Source organism: Eschrichtius robustus, chromosome 6, assembly GCF_028021215.1.
Source record: "Eschrichtius robustus isolate mEscRob2 chromosome 6, mEscRob2.pri, whole genome shotgun sequence".
NCBI classification, from domain to species: Eukaryota; Metazoa; Chordata; class Mammalia; order Artiodactyla; family Eschrichtiidae; genus Eschrichtius; species Eschrichtius robustus.
Window position 1 is genome coordinate 99524175 of NC_090829.1, and position 20956 is coordinate 99545130.

Consider the following 20956-nt stretch of genomic DNA (forward strand, 5'->3'; position numbering starts at 1 on the left):
CCCAGCCTTGTCACAGCAGCAGAGAAATGAGTATTGCTAGGGGCTCCTGCTGTGGGTAAATCTATGTTTCAGTAGAAAAGGAACTCAGAATCAATGTTTTCCTTCAACTTAGAACACACATGGAGGGGCAGGCTGTGGGATTTTGTGGGTTGGCAGAGTGAAGGAACTGTGATAACATCATCCCAGATTGCCAGGACAAGGGGAAGCTGGCACCTTCCCCAAATCTCCTGAGAGTTAAGAGAAAACAGGATGGTTAGAGAAGAATATGGTAAATAAGTAGTTACGATTTCAACTGACTGCACCCTCATGATCTAATTATTAGTCTAAATGTTTTAAATTATACAAGGATAATCTGAGTATATTCTTATTAGAAAAGATTAAGATAACACAGAAATACATAGAGTAAAAGTGTGAGAGAAAATGCAGGGAAAATATGTAAACATTTAAAAATATTATCCTTCATACTCAAATTTTTTCTTTCTATGCAAAATGTCAAATGTCCTTCTAAATGGAAAGTGTCAATTTCCTCTAAAAAGTCTTACCTGGTGTCAGTCACAATTAATAGCACCTGAGAGAAAAGCCCATTTACCAGCCTCTTCACCTAAACCAGGTATTGTTACTGTTTGTAACTCTTGCATCCAAAAGTGATGGATGAAAAAATAGATAATGCATTGCTGTTTAAATGTGCATTTTCCTGATATTAGTAGGGAGAGATTCAACACATTTTCTCATGTTCAGAGTCATTTGTACTTCTTTTGACATTGCCTATATGAAATTGACCACTTAGTTTTCCGTTGTCTCATGTAGATGTCAGATCCAGGTAATTAAGTTTTATCAAAGAATAGAATACGCCCCCTCTTTTGCCTTTACCTATCCACCTACCTTCTCTGAGAGATTAAGATCTTGATCTTGGATTCAAAAGCCTAGGTTCAACACTTGGCTCTGCTGCTTACTGTGTGACCTACCTCTTAGAGCTTCTTTAGAACTTATTCCATAGAGTTATTATGAAAATTTAGTGAGGAAATTCCATGTACAGGGCTCAGTACAAGATTTGGCACATTATAGAAATGGTAGTGATGGTATTTCATAAGAAGGATTTCAGATAATTATAAAGACCAACTCCCCTCCTCCACTCCAATCACTACAATTCCTCCTCCTTAGCCTCAAACTCACATCAGGTAAAGATACTCTGGGGCTCTTCTTTTGAGTTGGCCTGAATTAGCTGCAATTCCTTTTGAGATATTTCTGCATATTAAGTGCTTATTTTGCATTTTTGTAAACAGTTTAGAAATTTGAAAATATACTACCAAGTTAAAAGATTTGGCAATTTTTACTGTGTGGGATCTTGATAGAAGAAAAGTACAGAATTAACCAGAATCACAATAATTATTCTGGGTTGTAAATTATGAGAGCAATAACTAAAGTGGATGAAGATTTGAGTATATAAAAAAAGAGAGTGAAGTTCTACAGTTTTCTGCTAGAATATTCTGGAGAATTATTTGTCATTATTGTCAATAATTTTAATAATATGGAAATAATCATATAATTAAATATTACATTTATAGAATGGGTTATGGCTAAGGTCATTTCATAAAAATAGAAATTGGCAATTTCTCCTAAGAATTCTATTTAGAAAATATGCTACTCTGCATATTATGAGAGAAAATACGCAGTGTTTCTTCTTTTTCCTCTTATTACTGAATTATAATGTGCAAAACTGTAAAACATTACATAAAGGACTTATAAATGTCACTCCAGTCTCTCTTACCAATAACTTGTACTTTATGAAACTTGAATTTCTATTAAAATGCAATAGGTAGAACTAGGAATTTACAATACTAGTCTTGATAGCACCATGCTCCAGATACTTTTCTCCCATTGATCTCCAAAGATTACATGGGATTTTTGAGAGAAAGCAGATGTTATGTCCTCTTGGCGGATATTCATTGCATGTGATCATGAAGGGACTTGCGTAAAAGCACACAGAAGCCAGGCTGGTATCATAATCTAAGTCCCTCAGTTCCCAGAATTGGACTCCTGGAGCTCAAACAAAACCAAGGGTTGAAGCAGTTATGTTGATGATTACCTCAGCTGCCCAGCCTCTTACATCTCTAAGTGGTGCATCCATCAGCTCTAGGAAAATAAACAATTATAAAAGTGTTGGGATTCACTTCTACCTCTTGCGGGACTTTCCTCATTATAATCACATACATTATTGCGAATTGTTTAATACCTATTAATCTTCAAATTATTGTAGTATGAAGGGGATCAAGTGAATGGACACGTTTATTCTACAAGGAATTTATTTTCCAGATGGGAATGGGGTGTATCACCCCAATGGAATGATACACATGGACAGGAACATGCCTAGTATCAGGCCAGCACTAAGGGAAACCAGGCATCTGCAGGCTAGATGGGCAGGAAATTAGTGGAGACAAAGCTTACCTTAGCGGTCTGACACCGTGAGGATCAACCCTCCTGGTTTGGGGATTGGTGGTTCAGTTTGGATCACGGGATGAGGTACACCATGGAAATCAGTACAAGCCTTTGCAGCTCCATTGTCGCACCAGAGTTTTGACTTTGCCTCTTATATGTGCTGCTGTATCATAGATTTGACAAGCTCCATGAAAATTAGACGAAATATTATTTATAAATTTATTTATTTATTTATTTCGCCGTGTCGGGTCTTCGTTGCTGCGCGCGGGCTTTCTCTATTTGCAATGAGCTGGGGCTACTCTTCGTTGCGGTGCGCGGGCTTCTTGCAGTGGCTTCTCTTGTTGCAGAGCACGGGCTCTAGAGCGCAGTCTTCAGTAGTTGTGGCACACGGGCTTACTTGCTCTGCGGCATGTGGGATCTTCCCGGACCAGGGCTCGAACCCGTGTCCCCTGAATTGGCAGGCGGATTCTTAACCACTGTGCCACGAGGGAAGTCCGAGATATTATGTAAAAAGAAAAAAAAAAAAAAGGATGCAGAAAAAGTATACAGAGGGGAGTGTGTTAAGAGAGGTTTCCTGGATGAATATAGTGAACCTTGCTACTCAGGAAAAAAAAACACCACCACCAAAAGCTGAAATGATTTAAATTGAAAGATGCCTTTTAGGTAAGTGTCTTAGAAAACTCTTTGTATTATATAAGAGCACAAAATAAATATGGTCATGATGTGTGTTTGACCCAGGGTGTCACAAGTGAATGGCACAACTGTAAGAAAACCAAACTTCCACACATTCATCAAGGTCGCCAGGTGATGGTGCTGGTAACAACTATAAAGAGACTCCAGGACACTTGGTGCCAGGCTTCCAGGGCACTGCATTGCATCTTCACTGCAGTCCCAGAACCCTCACCATGGGCTGGGTATAGCAAGCCACTGAAGGAGATCTACCGAGGGTGGGACAGTGCAGCATTGTAGCTAGACAGCATGGAACAATGGAAAATGGAGTATGCATAGAAGACCTGGGTCTCAGTCTCAGCTTTGTCCTTCAGTAGCTGTGAGATTATGAATCAATCATTGTACCTTTTAGTATCCTAGTTTCTTTGCTTGTGAGACCAGAAGATGAGACTAGATTATTTCCAAAGTCCCCTTTTAGCTCTAAAAAATTAATGATTTGCTAGTTTTGACAGGCGATAATTACCCTCTTTCTTTTTTCCGGAAAGACATCTATGCTGTTCATTTTAAAAGTGGAGGGTTTAAATATATCATGTTTTCTGTTGGTTTATTCATAGGTACTTTTATTTCAGCAAATGAAGAAACACAGTTGGCATTTAAATGTAACATTATTGCAGGTATAGTGTTCATCTTTCTTGAGTCTACAGTTCTGTAAGAATAAAGAATTTTCTTAGATATCTGGGATATGACCAAAATTCCTCAGAAATAGGACAGAACAGTGCTTAGCCTAGTTGCCAGAAGATTGGCTTTCATTAAATGCGTAATATTTCTGGTGTTTTTGATCTCAACTCCACCCTGCTGCAAAAATGCAATTTGGGCCAAATACCACATCCAGGGATGAGGTAAATTTAATCTGTTTTTGTTCTGGATGAAATACAACTGATATATTTTTTACTATTTTGGTGCAGTCTTCAATGGGAATCATTATCCTATTTAATTGACTATATTTTTCAAAACTGTGTTGGCAGTAAAGATGGTATCATAAAAATGATATCTACCAAAGTAAATCTTTCTAATAAATAGTTGGCAGATATAAATTATAATGAGAGCCTCTAATTTATTTTGAGCCCCTAATTTATTAAAAATGCTTTAAAGAGATATCATCTATATTACATTTTACCATTTTCCCTTAAGTCTACAATCTGTGTCAGGCTTATTTCAGTTAGATTGAAGCAGAATTCCTTCTTCCCTTAAAAATGTAGTGTTCACAATCTTCTCTGCTCCCATTTAGGCACTTCACCAAGTGTAATATTTATGTTTTCTGTGAACCCACAATCACTGAAAATCCTCTCCATAATAAAATAAAGATACATGTGCATAATATGGTCACAGATAATCATATATGGACATCACGTGATACATAAACACACATGACTGAATTTACTCACTTATCAAATAGTGACTGAATGTCTGCTCCAGGTCAAGCACTGTACTAGCACTGGAGATACAGCAGTTGCGATGGTTAATTTTATGCGCCACCTTGGCTGTACGACAGGGTGCTCAGAGTCAACGCTACTTCTGAGGGTCTGTGAGGGTGTTTCTGGATGAATTAGTGTTTGAATCGGTGGGCTCAGTAAAGTAGCTTGCCCTCCCCAGTGTGGTGGGCGTCATCCAGACTGTTGAGGACCTGAGTAGAACAAGAAGGTTGAGGAAGGAGGAATTCACCCCTTTTGCTTTCTGTCTGTCTGATTGGATGGGGATATCAGTCTTCTGCCCTTGGACTGGGATGTGTACCATTGGCTCCCCTGGTTTTCAGGCCTTTGGACTTGTACTAGAATTACATCGCCAACTTTCCTCCAGCTTGCTGAAGGCAGACTGTGGGACTTCTCAGCCTCCATGATTGCATAAGTCAATTCCTCATAATTAATCTCCATATATATGTATGTACATATTTCAATAGGATATATGTATGTGAACTATACATATGTATATATATACACATACACGTCTCCTATTGGTTTTGTTTCTCTGAAGAACCTTAATGCAGCAGTGAACCAAAGAGACACAATTCCTGACTCCCTGAGCTTATTATCAACAGGAGATTGGTTGCTCCAGTGGCATAGTAACTCCTTTCTCCTCACTTTCACACACGCCTGGGAAGCACAGTGAGCATTCTTGCTGCCTGCTGTGGCACAGTGATGCAGAGTCTGTGAAAGAGAAAGAGCCCAAAGATGCCTTCTGCACCTTTTAGTTGGCCTGTGTGCCCAGTTATGGAGTCCAGAAGAGAAACTGGATATTACAGATTCCTGTGGGAGTAATTACCAGTACACAAAAGTCAGGAGGTTTTTAAACCTCTGAATTTGATGTTTATTTCTTTGTTTGGCTTTGTAAGCTTTAGTAAGCATGAAAGGCACTATGATCTAATGGCTAAGAACCTGAGTGCTGGAACCAGCCTAGATGGGTTCAAGTCGCAGCTCTGCTATTTTTAGTTCTGGGACCTCAGACATATGACATGCCGGTTCTCTCACCTGTAAAATAGAGATGCTACTGATATCTAACAACTGATTTATTGTGGCTTATTGTGGGGATGACATAAATTAATACATGTAAAATACTTAGAGTCATTTGGCACATAGCAGGCACTCAACAAAAACTAGATATTATGTACAATAAAAAAATCTACCTCCCCTAAGAGAGATACATTTGGGAAGTGTTTTCTTTGTCCTTCTGTTATAGTACATTATTTTGGAGTCTTTTTCCCCCCCTTTTGGTATTTAGAGGAAATTTTGTCAAGAATGAAAAGCGTGACCTAATTTTGGTAAATAGCAAGATGGGGGCTGTATTTTGGGTGCTTCACTCCCTAAAGATTCTTCATGGCTTTGTTCCTGACCTGTCACTTTTGTTTTTAGGGCTTCAGTTTCTCTATGCAACGAAACCACAGAACAGATGTTAGGAGGCCGAGTTAATGGTGGCCCGTAACACCGAACACCTTGACTGATAGGTTCTAAAGCTTTCTCCTAGCAATTCAAGAGTGCCAGGAATGAGTGAGCCAAAAAGTAGAGTCATGGCCCTTTGCAAATGCGTAAGGAGTAGTGCTCAGTCTGCGCTTGACAAGTCTGAGGGTTTAGAAGACCGTTTTGTGGTACAGCTGAATCCCAGTGTGCTGTGTTCCCAGGGAAGAAAACCAATAACAACAGATCCCACAACTCATACCATTTGCTAAATGGGCTTCCTCGCAAGTGGGGCTCTGGGAGGAATCTCACAATTTCCTGCCACTTTGTCTCTGAAGGGTAAGAAAGGAGAATTGTTCTCATTTCAGCTGCTTTCATTTCTTGAGACTGTGGAGAGTGTGGAAATGTCTTTCTTTTCATTTTTGCTTCCAATCCAATGCTCGCTTTTATTAGCTTTATCTTTTTTGTTGCCTAACAGTCTTCAAACTTGACATAAATTTCAAGTCAATTTTTACATTTCACCGGTTTGGGGTTTTGATATGGAAAAATTCTCATAGCTATCTTTCAGTCTCTAAAAATACAGAAAAGTGGAGGAGTCATGATGACAGTGACCAAAATAAGGCAGGACCTCTCCACAGCCAATGTGTTGCAGAAATACTGTAGATTCATATGGTTCACGCCAGAGTCTCCAAAGAACAACTTGTTATCTGATTTTTATTAACACTAATATTTTTTTCATGAAATGTGCTTTCATGTGACTCTAGAATAAACAGAGTTTAATAATTTTCTAGAGACCAGATTCTGGTTTTTGACAGGATTTTGCAATCAAGTCCTTGAAACAAATTCTGTCTGGCAAACACTGGTGTTCTAAAGACCTAACTCACCCCGTTTTTGAAGTTTGAGATGGCCCAGTTTCATCATCCAAAATGCAGGAGTTGATATTCAGTAAGCTCTTGACCATAACCAGCTGAACTTTGATGTTAATTTTAATATTTTGGAGTCCCATTCATAGTTTGAATGAATCCCTGTGGACTGTCAGTTTACCCAGCAGGGAAAATACTTGGAGTGTGAAAGACCTGAACTAATGACTGTCTTGTCCTTGGGAGTGTAATATTAATATCATGATTTGAGTGTCCCACTTCTTAGATAGCTAGTGTTCTCTTCCTTCTTTAAGAAGTGACTGAGTCACCATTTCTAAGAAATTGGGGTCATTACGTATTGATAACACTGAATTTTAGGGGAATTCTTTTTTCTTAATTGAAATACATTTGACATGTAACATTATGTAAATTTAAGGTGTACAGCATGTTAATTTGATACATTTATGTACAGTAATATGATTGCCATTGTAGTGATAATTACTACCTCTAGCATGTTATATAATTATGCTTTCTTTTTAGCAGTTGGAATAATTAAGTTCTAGTCTCTTTGTAAGTTCGATGATTATAATATTGTTTATACTCACTGTACTGTGCATTAGCTTTCTAGGGCTTATTTACTACTCATTGTAAGTTTGTACCCTTAAACAACATCTCTCTTATCTCCCCATGCCACCATCCTTTGGTAACCACCATTTTATTCTAAGTTTTTATGAGTTTGGCTTTTTTAGATTCTACAGGTGATATCATACTGTATGTGACTTCCTCTACTGACTTGTCTCACTTGGCGTAATGTGTTTAAGGTCCATCCATGTTGTCGTAAATGGCAGGATGTTCTCCTCTCTCATGGCCGGATATCTCACATCTTTTTTTATCTATTCATCTGTTGATGAGCTTTTAGGTTGTTTCTATATCTAGGCTCGTGTGAACAAAGCTGCAATAAATGTGGGAGCGCATATATTTCCTCAAAATATCACTTTCATTTCCTTTGAGTATATACCCAGAAGTGGAATTGCTGGATCATATGGTAGATCTATTTTTAATTTTTTGAGAAATCTCCATACTGTTTTCCACAGTGTTGAACCAATTTACATTTCCACCAACAGTGTACAAGGGTTCCCTTTTATCCTTCTTTTCTTTTCTTCTTGATGATAGTCATTCTAACAGGGGTGAGGTGATATCTCACTGTGGTTTTGATTTGCATTTCCCTGATGATTAGTGATGTTGAGCATCTTTTCATGTACCTGCTGGCTATTTGCATATTGTCTTTGAAAAAACCATCTATTTCCTTTGCCCATTTTTTAATCTTTTTGTTTTTGTTATTGAGTTGTATAAGTTCCTTACAAATTTTGGATACTAACCCCTTATCTGATACGTATATGGTTTGCAAAAAATTTCTCCCATTCTGTAGGTTGCCTTCATTTTGTTGTTTCTTTTGCTATGCAGAAGCTTTTAAGTTTCATAGTCCCATTTGTTGATTTTGCTTTTGTTGTTTGTGCTTTTGGTGTCATACTTAAAAAAAAAAATTGCCCAGACCAAAGTCAAGGAGCCTCTTTGCTATCTTTTCTTCTAGCAGTTTTATAGTATCAGGTCTTAGGTTTAAGTCTTTGAACCATTTTGAGTTTTTTGTGAATGGTGTAAGATAAGGGTCCAATTTCATTATTCTGCATGTATTTATACGGTTTTCCCACACTATTTGTTGAGGAGACCATCCTTTTCGCATTGGGTGTTCTTGACTCCCTTGTTGAATATTAGTTGGCTGCATATGTGGGAGTTTAATTCTGGGCTCTCTGTACTGTTCCATTGGTTTATATGTCTATTTTTATGCCAATACCATACTGTCTCTATTATTATAGCTTTGTAGGATAGTTTGAAATCAGGAGGTATAACACCTCTGGTTTTGTTCTTTTTCCTCAGGATTTCTTTGGCTATATGGGGTCTTTCATGGTTCCATACACATTTTAGGATTGTTTTTCCTAGTTCTGTGAAGAATACCATTGGTATTTTGATGAAATTGCATTGAATCTATAGATGGCTTTGGGTAGTATGGTCATTTTAACAGTATTAATTCTCCTGATTCATGAACACAGGATGTCTTTTTATTTGTTTGTATCTTCTTCAATTTCTCCCAGCAAAGTTCTGTAGTTTTCATTGTATAGATCATTCACTTCCTTGGTTAAATTTATTCTTAGGTATTTTATTGTTTTTGATGCTACTGTGAATGGCTAGTTTTCTCTACTTCTTTTTCAGATGTTTCACTATTACTGTATAGAAATGCAATTGATTCCTGTATGTTGATTTTGTGTCTGAAACTATACTGAACAGTCCCAACAGTTTTTTGGTTGAGTCTTTGGGGTTTTCTATATATGAAATCATATCATCTGCAAATAGTGATAACATTACTTCCTCTTTCCTGATTTGATGCCTTATATTTCTTTTTTGTGCCAAAAATTCTTATTATTTATTACCCAATATCTGAGAAGGACTAGATAAATGATCCTGAAAATTTCTTCTTTGGTTAGGTGAAAAAACCAAGTCAGAAGAGCCTTTCATAATGATGGCAATGATACTTTTTTTTTTTTTGTATTCCTTAATTATATATATTTAGGGCTTTGAGACTACCTGGGGGAAAGTTTGGTATCAGTAAGGGATAAGGAGTATTTGAAGAAAAAAATGTTATAGAGGAAATAAGGAAACATAAGGATATTAATAAATCCAGTGTAAACATAATATTAGGGCTAGGAGAGGAAGAAAACATGGTTGCATGAGACTGAAATCTCTAGAAAGGAAAGTGACAGGCATTTGGGTCTAGACTCTAAGCATTGATAGTTCTTGACACAGGATTACATAAAATTAATTATCTGAAACTCTGCCCAGTGATTGGTGTGTTCTAGGTGTTCAATATATATTTGATACATTCCTCTTGTTTTAACACCACCGTATACCATCAAACACATTTCTTGCTTTTTATACATGCTCAGAAATGCTTGAACTGGGGGAGAGGGAATGGGTAGAATTTGAATGGGCAGATTGGATGAAGAGGATGTTGAGAATGGTATGAGCACAGAAATGGATATGTATGGGTAACAGGATATGTATGGGTAACCCAGGATATGTATGGGTAACAGTAAATATACCAGTAGGGTAGGGAAAGGGAGAAATATATTTGGAGAAACCACAGATTCTAAAAGAAGTCAAAACTGCTTTTTGGTTTCAGAAACTGAGGGGCCTTGGAACTCTGATAGCTCTGGGATTCTCTAATACTGTGTTATCTATGTATTTCATGGATGCACATTCATTAACTGTTGTAAATATGTGTAACTCTCCAGGACATGAATTTAGCAAAACCATTTTTATCCCATTAGTTTTCATCCAAGATCTAGTGTTTTTTAGATTCCAGAAGTGTGGAGGTTCTGCTGATTTTAACGTGATGTAAAGAAAGTATACTTCCTGAGGGGTGGAGTCAAGGTAGCGGTGTGGGAAGATGTGGAATTCACGTCTCCCCACAACTCGGGCACATGCTGGATGCTGGTGGGGGACCTTGACTCCTGGGAGGAACCCCCAAGTGACCGGGTAGGACGCTGGGGGACTGAGACGGGGGAGAAGGGGAGACCAGACAGGACCAGCACCCCTGAGGGGTGGCTTGGAGGGGGGAGGGGTTCCCATGCCTGGAGGGACCCTCGAGGGCTTGGAGCAGGGGGGAGCGTGCCTAGCATTTCCCTTGCCCAATCGGCCCAGGAAGCCTGCCTGGCTCCTGGGCCAGGTCCTAAGCCCTTAGAGGCCCCCTCAGAGCTGCATTGGTCCTAGGGTTGTAGGAGGGATGGAGGAGGGGGAGAAGAGGAGGAGAGGCGGTCAGTGGGAGAGGAACCCTCCAGGACTGCACCATCGGGGAAGGTGCAGTGGGCATTTCCCCCACCCACTCAGCCCTGGGAAGCCTCCTGGGCTCCCAGGCCGGGTCCCCACCTTCCAAAGCCCCCTTTGGGCCATGTGGGTCCTGGGGCTGTAGGAGGGAGGTTGGGGGAGAACAGGAGAGGCAGGCGGAGGGACCCTCCAGTACCAGAGGAGCAGGAGAGGCACGGAGGGCATTTGCCCCCTCTACTGGAGCCCAGGAAGCCTGCTGGGCTCCCAGGCTGGGTACCCTGCCCTCCAAGGCCAGAGGCACGCCTGGGGCCCTTATGTTGTGTTGAGCCTAAGCCCCACCCCCACCCCATGCAGGGCCTTTTCCAGCCCTGTGGTCCTAAGCGTAGGTCCACCCACCGCCTAAACCCCACACCTGCCTAAGCCCCGCCCCCCACAGCCAAGACCTTTTCTGCCCTTTTTTCCTCCTCTTTTTTACTGTGGTGGTTCTGTTTTATCTTCCAGTTGTTTCATCTATATTTTCATTTTTATATTCTTTCTAACATATCTGTTACTTTTCTAGTCTAATTTTATTTTTTACTCTTTCTTATCGTTTTGCTCCTTTTTTTCTTTTTTTTTTCGCCACCACACACGGCTTGCGGGATCTTGGTTCAGGAGCCGGGGGTTGGGCTGAAGCTCCTGCGGTTGGAGCTCTGAGTCCGAACCACTGGACTAACAGAGAACGTCAGACTCCAGGGAATATTCATTGCAGTGAGGTCTCCTGGAGGTCCTCATCTTGGTACCAAGACTCAGCTCTACCCAACAGCCTACAAACTCCAGTGCTGGAAGCCTCAGGCCAAACAACCAGTAAGACAGGAACACAATCCCACCCATCAAAAAAAAAAAAAAGAAAATGAGACAGCAAAAAAACTATGTCACAGATAAAGGAGCAAGGTAAAAACCTACAAGACCAAATAAATGAAGAGGAAATAGGCGATCTACCTGAAAAAGAATTCAGAGTAATGATAGTAAAGATGATCCAGAATCTCGGAAATAGAATGGAGGGACAGACTGAGAAAATACAAGAAATGTTTAACAAAGAACTAGAAGAACTTAAGAACAAATAAACAGAGATGAACAACACAATAACTGAAATGAAAAATATACTAGAAGGAATCAATAACAGAATAACTGAGGCAGAAGAAGGAATAAGTGAGCTGGAAGACAGAATGGTGAAAATAACTGCCAAGGAGCAGAATAAAGAATGAAAAGAATTGAAGACAATCTCAGAGACCACTGGGACAACAGTAAATGCACCAGCATTCAGATTATACGGGTCCCAGATGAAGAAGAGTAAAAGAAAGGGTCTGAGAAAATATTTGAAGAGATTATAGTGGAAAACTTCCCTAACATGGGAAGGGAAATAGTCACCCAAGTCCAGAAAGAGCAAAGAGTCCCATATAGGAAAAACCCTAGGAGAAACACACCAAGACATGTATTAATCAAACTAACAAAAATTAAATTCAAAGGAAAAAATATTAAAAGCAGCAAGGGAAAAGCAAAAAATAGCATACAGAGTAATCCCTATAAGGTTATAAGCTGATTTCTCAGCAGCAACTCTGCAGGCCAGAGGGGAGTGGCAGGATATATTTAAAGTGATGAAAGAGAAAAACCTACAACCAAGATTACTCTACCCAGCAAGGATCTCATTCAGATTTGACGGAGAAATCAAAAGCTTTTCAGACAAGCAAAAGCTAAGAGAATTCAGCACCACCAAACCAGCTTTACAACAAATGCTAAAGGAACTTCTCTAGGTGGGAAACACAAGAGAAGAAAAAGACACACAAAAACAAATGTAATTAAATGTAAATGGATTAAATGCCCCAACCAAAATACACAGACTATCTGAATGGATACAAAAACAAGACCCATATATATATGCTGTCTACAAGAGACCCACTTCAGACCTAGGGACACATACAGGCTGAAAGTGAAGGGATGGAAAAAGATATTCCATGCAAATGGAAATCAAAAGAAATCTGGAGTAGCAATACTCATATCACATAAAATAGACTTTAAAATAAAGAATGTCACAAAAGATGAGGAAGGACACTACATAATGATCAAGGTATCTGTCCAAGAAGAAGATATAACAATTATAAATATTTATGCACCTGACATAGGTTGGGTAAATGCTAACAACCATGAAAGGGGAAATCAACAGTAACACAATAATAGTAGGGGACATGAACACCCCACTTACACCAATGGACAGATTATCCAAACAGAAAATAAATAGGGAAATACAAGCTTTAAATGACACAATAGACCAGATAGATTTAATTGATATTTATAGAACATTCCACCCAAAAGTGGCAGAATACACTTTTTTCTCAAGTGCACATGGAACATTCTCCAGGATAGATCACATCTTGGGTCACAAATCAAGCCTCAGAAAATTTAAGAAAATCGAAATCGTATCAAGCATCTTTTCTGACCACAATGCTATGAGACTGAAAATCAGTTACAGGAAAAAGAGTGTAAAAACACAAATACATGGAGGCTAAACAGTGTGCTACTAAATAACCAAAAGATCACTGAAGAAATCGAAGAAGAAATAAAGACATACATACAAACAAATGACAGTGAAAACACTACAACCCAAAACTTATGTGGCACAGCAAAAGAAGTTCTAAGAGGGGAGTTTATAGCAATACAATCCTACCTTAAGAAACAAGAAACCTCTCAAATAAACAACCTAACCTTACACCTAAAGCAACTACAGAAAGAAGAACAAAGAAAACCCAAAGTTAGTAGAAGGAAAGAAATCATAGAGATCAGAGCAGAAATAAATGAAATAGAAATGAAGAAAACAATAGCAAAGATCAATAAAACTAAAAGTTGGTTCTTTGAGAAGATAAAAAAAATTGATAAACTCTTAGCCAGACTCATCAAGAAAAAAAGGGAGAGGATGCAAATCATCAAAATTAGAAATGAAAAAGGGGAAATCACAACAGACACCACAGAAATACAGGGGATTCTAAGAGACTACTACAAACAACTATATGCCAATAAAATGGACAACCATGAAGAAATGGACAAATTCTTGGAAAGATACCATTTTCCAAGACTGAACCAGGAAGAATGAGAAAATATAAACAGACCTATCACAAGTAATGAAATTGAAACTGTAATTAAAAATCTTCCAGCAAACAAAAGTCCAGGACCTGATGGCTTCACAGGCAAATTCTATCAAACATTTAGAGAAGAGCTAACACCAATCCTTCTCAAAAACTGCAGAGGGAGAAACACTCCTAAATTCGTTCTGTGAAGCCACCCTCACCCTGATACCAAAACCAGACAAAGATATCGCAAAAAAATTATAGACCAATATCACTGATGAACATAGATGCAAAAATCCTGAACAAAATACTAGCAAAGCGAATCCAACAACATATTAAAAGGATCATACACCATGATCAAGTGGGATTTATCCCAGGAATGCAAGGATTCTTCAATATATGCAAATCAGTCAATTTGATACACCATATTAACAAATTAAGGAATAAAAACCATATGATCATCTGAATAGATGCAGAAAAAGGTTTTGACAAAATTCAACACCCATTTATGATAAAAACTTCCAGGAAATGGGCATAGAGGAATCTATCTCAACATAATTAAGGCCATATATGACAAACCCACAGCAAACATCATACTCAATGGTGAAAAACTGAAAGCATTTCCACAAAAATCAGGAACAAGACAAGGATGTCCACTCTCTCCACTCTTATTCAACATAGTTTTGGAAGTTCTAGCCATGGCAATCAGAGAAGAAAAAGAAATAAGAGGAATATAAATTGGAAAAGAAGAAGTAAAACTGTCACTGTTTGCAGATGACATGATACTATACATAGAGAATCCTAAAGATGCCACCAGAAAACTACTAGAACTAATCAATGAATTTGGTAAGGTTGCAGGATACAAAATTAATGCACAGAAATCTCTTGCATTCCTATACACTAACAATGAAAAATCAGAAAGAGAAATTGAGGAAATATTCCCATTTACCATCGCAACAAAAAGAATAAAATATCTAGGAATAAACCTACCTAAGCAGGTGAAAGACTTGTATTCAGAAAACTATAAAACACTGATGAAAGAAATCAAAGATGACATAAACAGACGGAGAAATATACCATGTTCTTGGATTGGAAGAATCAATATTGTGAAAATGACTATACTACCCAAAGCAATCTACAGATTCAATGCAATCCCTATCAAACTACCAATGGCATTCTTCACAGAATTAGAACAACAAATTTTACAATTTGTATGGAAACACAAAAGACCCCAAATAACCAAAGCAATCTTGAGAAAGAAAAATGGAGCTGGAGGAAGCAGGCTCCCGGACTTCAGACTATACTACAAAGCTACAGTAATCAAGACAGTATGGTGCTGGCACAGAAACAGAAATATAGATCAATATGGAACAGGATAGAAAGCCCAGAGATAAACCCACGCACATATGGTCACCTTATTTTTGATAAAGGAGGCAAGAATATACAATGGAGAAAAGACAGCCTCTTCAATAAGTGTTGTTAGGAAAACTGGACAGCTACATGTAAAAGAATGAAATTAGAACACTACCTAACATGCTACACGAAAATAAACTCTAAATGTATTAAAAACCTAAATGCAACACCAGACACTATAAAACTCTTTGAGGAAAACATAGAAAACACACTCTTTGACGTAAACCACAGCAAGATCTTTTTTGACCCACCTCCTACAGTAATGAAAATAACAACAAAAATAAACAAATGGGACCTAATCAAACTTAAAAGCTTTTGCACAGCAAAGGAAACCATAAACAAGATGAAAAGACCACCCTCAGAATGGGAGAAAATATTTGCACATGAAAAAACAGACAAAGGATTAATCGCCAAAATTTACAAACAGCTCAAGGAGCTCAATATCAAAAAAACAAACAACCCAAATAAAAACTGGGCAGAAGACCTAAATATACATTTCACCAAAGAAGACATACAGATGGCCAAGAGGCACATGAAAAGATGCTCAACTTCACTAATTATTAGAGAAATGCAAATCAAAAGTACAAGGAGGCAACACCGGTCAGAATGGCCATCATCAAAAAATTTACAAACAATAAATGCTGGAGAGGGTATGGTGAAAAGGGAACCCTCCTGCACTGTTGGTGGGAATGTAAATTGATACAGCCACTATGGAGAACAGTATGGAGGTTCTTTAAAAAACTAAAAATAGAGTTGTCAAATGACCCAGCAATCCCACTACTGGGCATATACCCTGAGAAAACCATAATTTAAAAATAGTCATGCATACAGAGTGAAGTTAAGTCAGAAAGAGAAAAATAAATACAGTATGCTAACACATATATACAGAATCTAAGGAAAAAAAAAAAAAAGCCATGAAGAACCTAGTGGCAAGACGGGAATAAAGACACAGACCTACTAGAGAATGGACTTGAGGATATGGGGAGGGGGTGGGGTGAGAGGTGACAGGGTGAGAGAGTGTCATGGACATATATACACTACCAAATGTAAAATAGATAGCTAGTGGGAAGCAGCCGCATAGCACAGGGAGATCAGCTTGGTGCTTTGTGACCACCTAGAGGGGTGGGATGGGGAGGGTGGGAGGGAGGGAGATGCAAGAGGGAAGAGATATGGGAACATATTGTATATGTATAACTGATTCACTTTGTTATAAAGCAGAAGGTAACACACCATTGTAAGGCAATTATACTTCAATAAAGATGTTTAAAAAAAAAAAAAAAGACATGTACCACAATGTTCATTGCAACACTATTTACAATAGCCAGAACATGGAAGCAACCTAAATGTCCATTGACAGATGAATGGATAAAGGAGATGGCACATATGTACAATGGAATATTACTCAAAAACGAAACTGAGTTATTTGTAGTGAGGTGGATGGATCTAGAGTCTGTCATACAGAGTGAAGTAAGTCAGAAAGAGAAAAACAAATACCGTATGCTAACACACATATATGGAATCTGAAAAAAAAATGGTACTGATGAACCTAGTAACAGGGCAGGAATAAAGACGTAGACATAGAGAATGGACTTGAGGACATGGGGTTGAGGGAAGGGGAAGCTGCGACGAAGTGAGAGTAGCATGGACATATATACACTACCAATTGTAAAATAGATCCGTAGTGGGAAGCAGCTGCATCGCATGGGGAGATCAGCTCGGTGCTTTGTGACCACCTGGGGGGTGGGATAGGGAGGGTGGGAGGGAGGCTTAAGAGGGAAGGGATATGGGGATATACGTATACATATAGCTGATTCACTTTGTTGTACAACAGAAACTAACACAAGATTGTAAAGCAATTATACTCCAATAAAGATGTTTAAAAAAAAAAAAAAAGGATGTATACTTCCTGATGTCTCCTTGCATGCTGGTCTTCTGCAGACAGAAATCGAGAATGTTTGAGTCATTGCCATAGCTGATGGTTATTTTCCAGTTTCCTCTCTCACATGTGGTCATTAATGTGCTGTATGGGTCTATAGTTCAGCATGGTTGCTTTTTATTAAAGAATGCAGGGTGTATGAGCATACCTCAAACTTCACAGTACATTATGGTCCCACACTACGTTCCTGCCCGGTTTCCTTTTACTATCCATGTACGTTACATTCCAGAAATTATACTAATCTTTCCCTTTTTTTCTCCAAACATGCCTCAGTGCCTTTGCACCTGCCATTCTCTCTTCCTGAAATGCCCTTTCCCTCTTCTATGACGGGGTCCACATCTTATTCTTCAAAATTTATTTAAAATTTATCATATTATGTAGAAACTTTCCTGACTGTCTTGGGCTAAATTAATGAAATGTTCCTTTGGGATTGCCAACTCTATATCCTCACAGTATTTTTCTAGCTTTTCTAGCTCAATAATATACCATTGGAATGTATCTAAGCTAAATGTCACCTTTCTTTAATGGAGATACTTATTTAATGTGTTATTTCCAGGGAAAACACTGTATTTCACGTAGACACAATTTTTATTTTTATTTTATTTTATTTTATTTTTTAAAATTATTTATTTATTTATGGCTGTGTTTGGTCTTAGTTTCTGTGTGAGGGCTTTCTCTAGTTGCGGCAAGCGGGGGCCGCTCTTCATCGCGGTGCGCGGGCCTCTCACTATCGCGGCCTCTCTTGTTGCGAGGCACAGGCTCCAGACGCGCAGGCTCAGTAGCTGTGGCTCACGGGCCTAGTTGCTCCGCGGCATGTGGGATCTTCCCAGACCAGGGCTCGAACCCGTGTCCCCTGCATTGGCAGGCAGATTCTCAACCACTGCACCACCAGGGAAGCCCTAGACACAATTTTTAAACCAAGAATATTTTATTGTTAAAAGCAAATCTATATTACCACTTTTGTTCAACATGTCAGATTGAGTCTTTGCATTTTTCACATTCTTAGTCTAAAGATTCTTCAGGATTACCTTTGTCCTTTGGCAGTGGTGTTTAAGAGCATGATAACATTGTTTTTCATAATCCATGCTGGTAATTTAGGCAGTTTTACCTTTAGAATTGATAAAAATATTTTGAGATGTGTTGAAGAATACCAGAATTTCATCTTAATTTCATATTTGATTAAATTTTTGGTTTTATTGTTAATTGAATTACGTGTCACTGGAAATTAAACAACTTCCTTCAGAAGTTGTCTGAAAGCTTTAAAAGGCCAAATGTTCATAATTTTCCTGATAGTCTGTTGGGATCTATGTATTCTCAGTAAACTCTCTTAGCTTTGAAAGTTCTGTGATCTTTTCTGAAATTTGGCAATTTCTACTGCCTTAATCACATGGTCTGTTGACTACTGTTGACTGAATATAGAACTTTTACTTTAAGGCTGTGTTATAATTTATTCTTTTTGAAGAAGCAACGGCAATCCAAATTTATGGTATGACAGTCTCTAGCTTACTTCACTCAGTGTGACGTAAGTCAGGCAGAGGAAGAGAAATATATGATATCGCTTATATGACGAATCTTAAAAGAAAATGATACAAATGAACTTACTTACAAAACAGAAACAGGCACACAGACTTAGAGAACGAACTTACAGTTACACGGAGGGAAGTGTAGGGGGGGATAGTTAGGGAGTTTGGGATTGACATGTACACACTGCTGTATTTAAAATGGGTAACCAACAAGTACCTACTGTATAGCATGGGGAACTCTGCTCAATATTCTTAACAACCTAATTGCGAAAAGAATTTGAAAAAGAATAGATACACGTATGTGTATATCTGAATCACTTTGTTGTATACCTGAAACTAACATGACGTTGTTAATCAACTATACTCTAATATAGAAGAAAAAGTTTAAACTCCCCCCCCAAAATTTATGGTATTGTTCAACAGATTCACCCTCGTGCTCTCTGTCCAATATTTTATTCTTTTAATTTCTTTGCTGGGAGGACATTTAAAGAACCTATAGTGCTTCACAAGGATCAAAGGGAAAATACAGGGATTACAGAAAGAGGCCAATGTAAAAATCCTAAAATATTAGGGAATGAGTTCCCAAGATTTCTTCCCCTTAACTCTGAAACTTATTTAAAGAAAAGAAAAAAGGAAAGGCGGTATTTTTTGTTGTTGTTCTTTGTTCTTGAAAATGTAACTGCAAGAGCTGAGAAGAGTAGAATTTTTAAATTTTTGAGAGTGGGATAGACACCTTCATTTTAATAAGGAGGAAACTGAGAGCCACAGAGATCGAGGCCTTGTCCAAGGTCACCTAGCCAAGCTATCCACAAAACCTGAAAATTTTCAGAGGCAAGTGCATTGGCTTGGCCAAAACAGAGAGGATCAGGTTTTATTTAGTTTTGGGAGCATAAGAACATTGGTATGTGCTCTTGCCTTGGGGGTAAAGATATGCGTATTGGTCACATCTGCATGTCCTTCTGAACCCTCCCATACGTGTGTGTATGAATCACAAGTAACATCCATTGTGAGATATATATGAAATGAGCTCTGTGTTCCAGTGACTTAATTTTACATCCCATATCCTACCTAGGTTCTACTTTTAGCCGTATTGCCCCTGGCCCAACATGTGCTTACTGAATCAGATACCAGACGTGTAAAGATGATAGCCAAGAAGTTTTATCAGCATTCCTTCACATTTATAATATATTGTCCATAACAACGAAAACCTGGAAACAGCTTATTTCTTCATCAAATGGAGACTTTAAAAAATGAATTATGACAGGCTTCCAATATACATTGTTAAGTAAAAATGAAACCAGAGGAAGAATAATATTTATACTACGCTTGTGGGTATTTAAAAATATTCATATATATGTATGAAAAATTTCCACAAGTATATACAAAATAATTAAAATGGCCTCTGGAGAGAAACTGCAGGTATAAAATGAAAGAGAAACTCACTTTTTATTATATATTATTTATACAATGATTTATGTAATATGCCTTTTTTATATTTAAAAATAGTTAAATAAGCACATGCACTGCCTATAACATATTTCCTAGTAAGGGCCTTTAAGTGAAGTGCGGGAAATGGAGCTAATTTTTTTTTCCTCTTAATCTTTTTTTTTTTTTTTTAATATTTTGGTTACTGTGCTTAGTCTTTTGTCTATTGGCTTTCAGGTCCATTTCTCCCTCTTCCCATGGATTTACCATGACCATGTAAATCTTGCCAGTTGGCTTCCATTTAAGTTTGTCCAGTGAGAGGCATAGGAAAGATAATGAAGGGAAGGAGCGGGTAAGAAGCTAGGGTGGTTCTCCCATCCTTGTGCTCCTCCTGGTGGCTTCAGCTACCTTTTTAGCCCTAGCTTCCAATAGGCAGTCCTGTCGGAGTTTCTGTGTCCTTGGGGGGCCTACATCCTGGACTCTAGGAACACCATTCCCTCCCTTTGTCCTTCCAGCCTGGGGTCATTAGCAGCTTTGTGCTATTACTAATTTTTAGGCAACACCATCCCCTGTTTGCTGTTTCAGCTATTCTAATACCTTCACAATTTGTTCTTTATTAAATTATCTGTATTTGATTATATGGCAGAACTCAATTTTTGCTAGCTGGACCCTGAAAAAATTGCTATTGAAAATGAGATTTTCCGTCTCCTATAATTTCAAGTGAGTTGTTATTTGTACATAGGACAGGAATTAATTTCATATATAAATG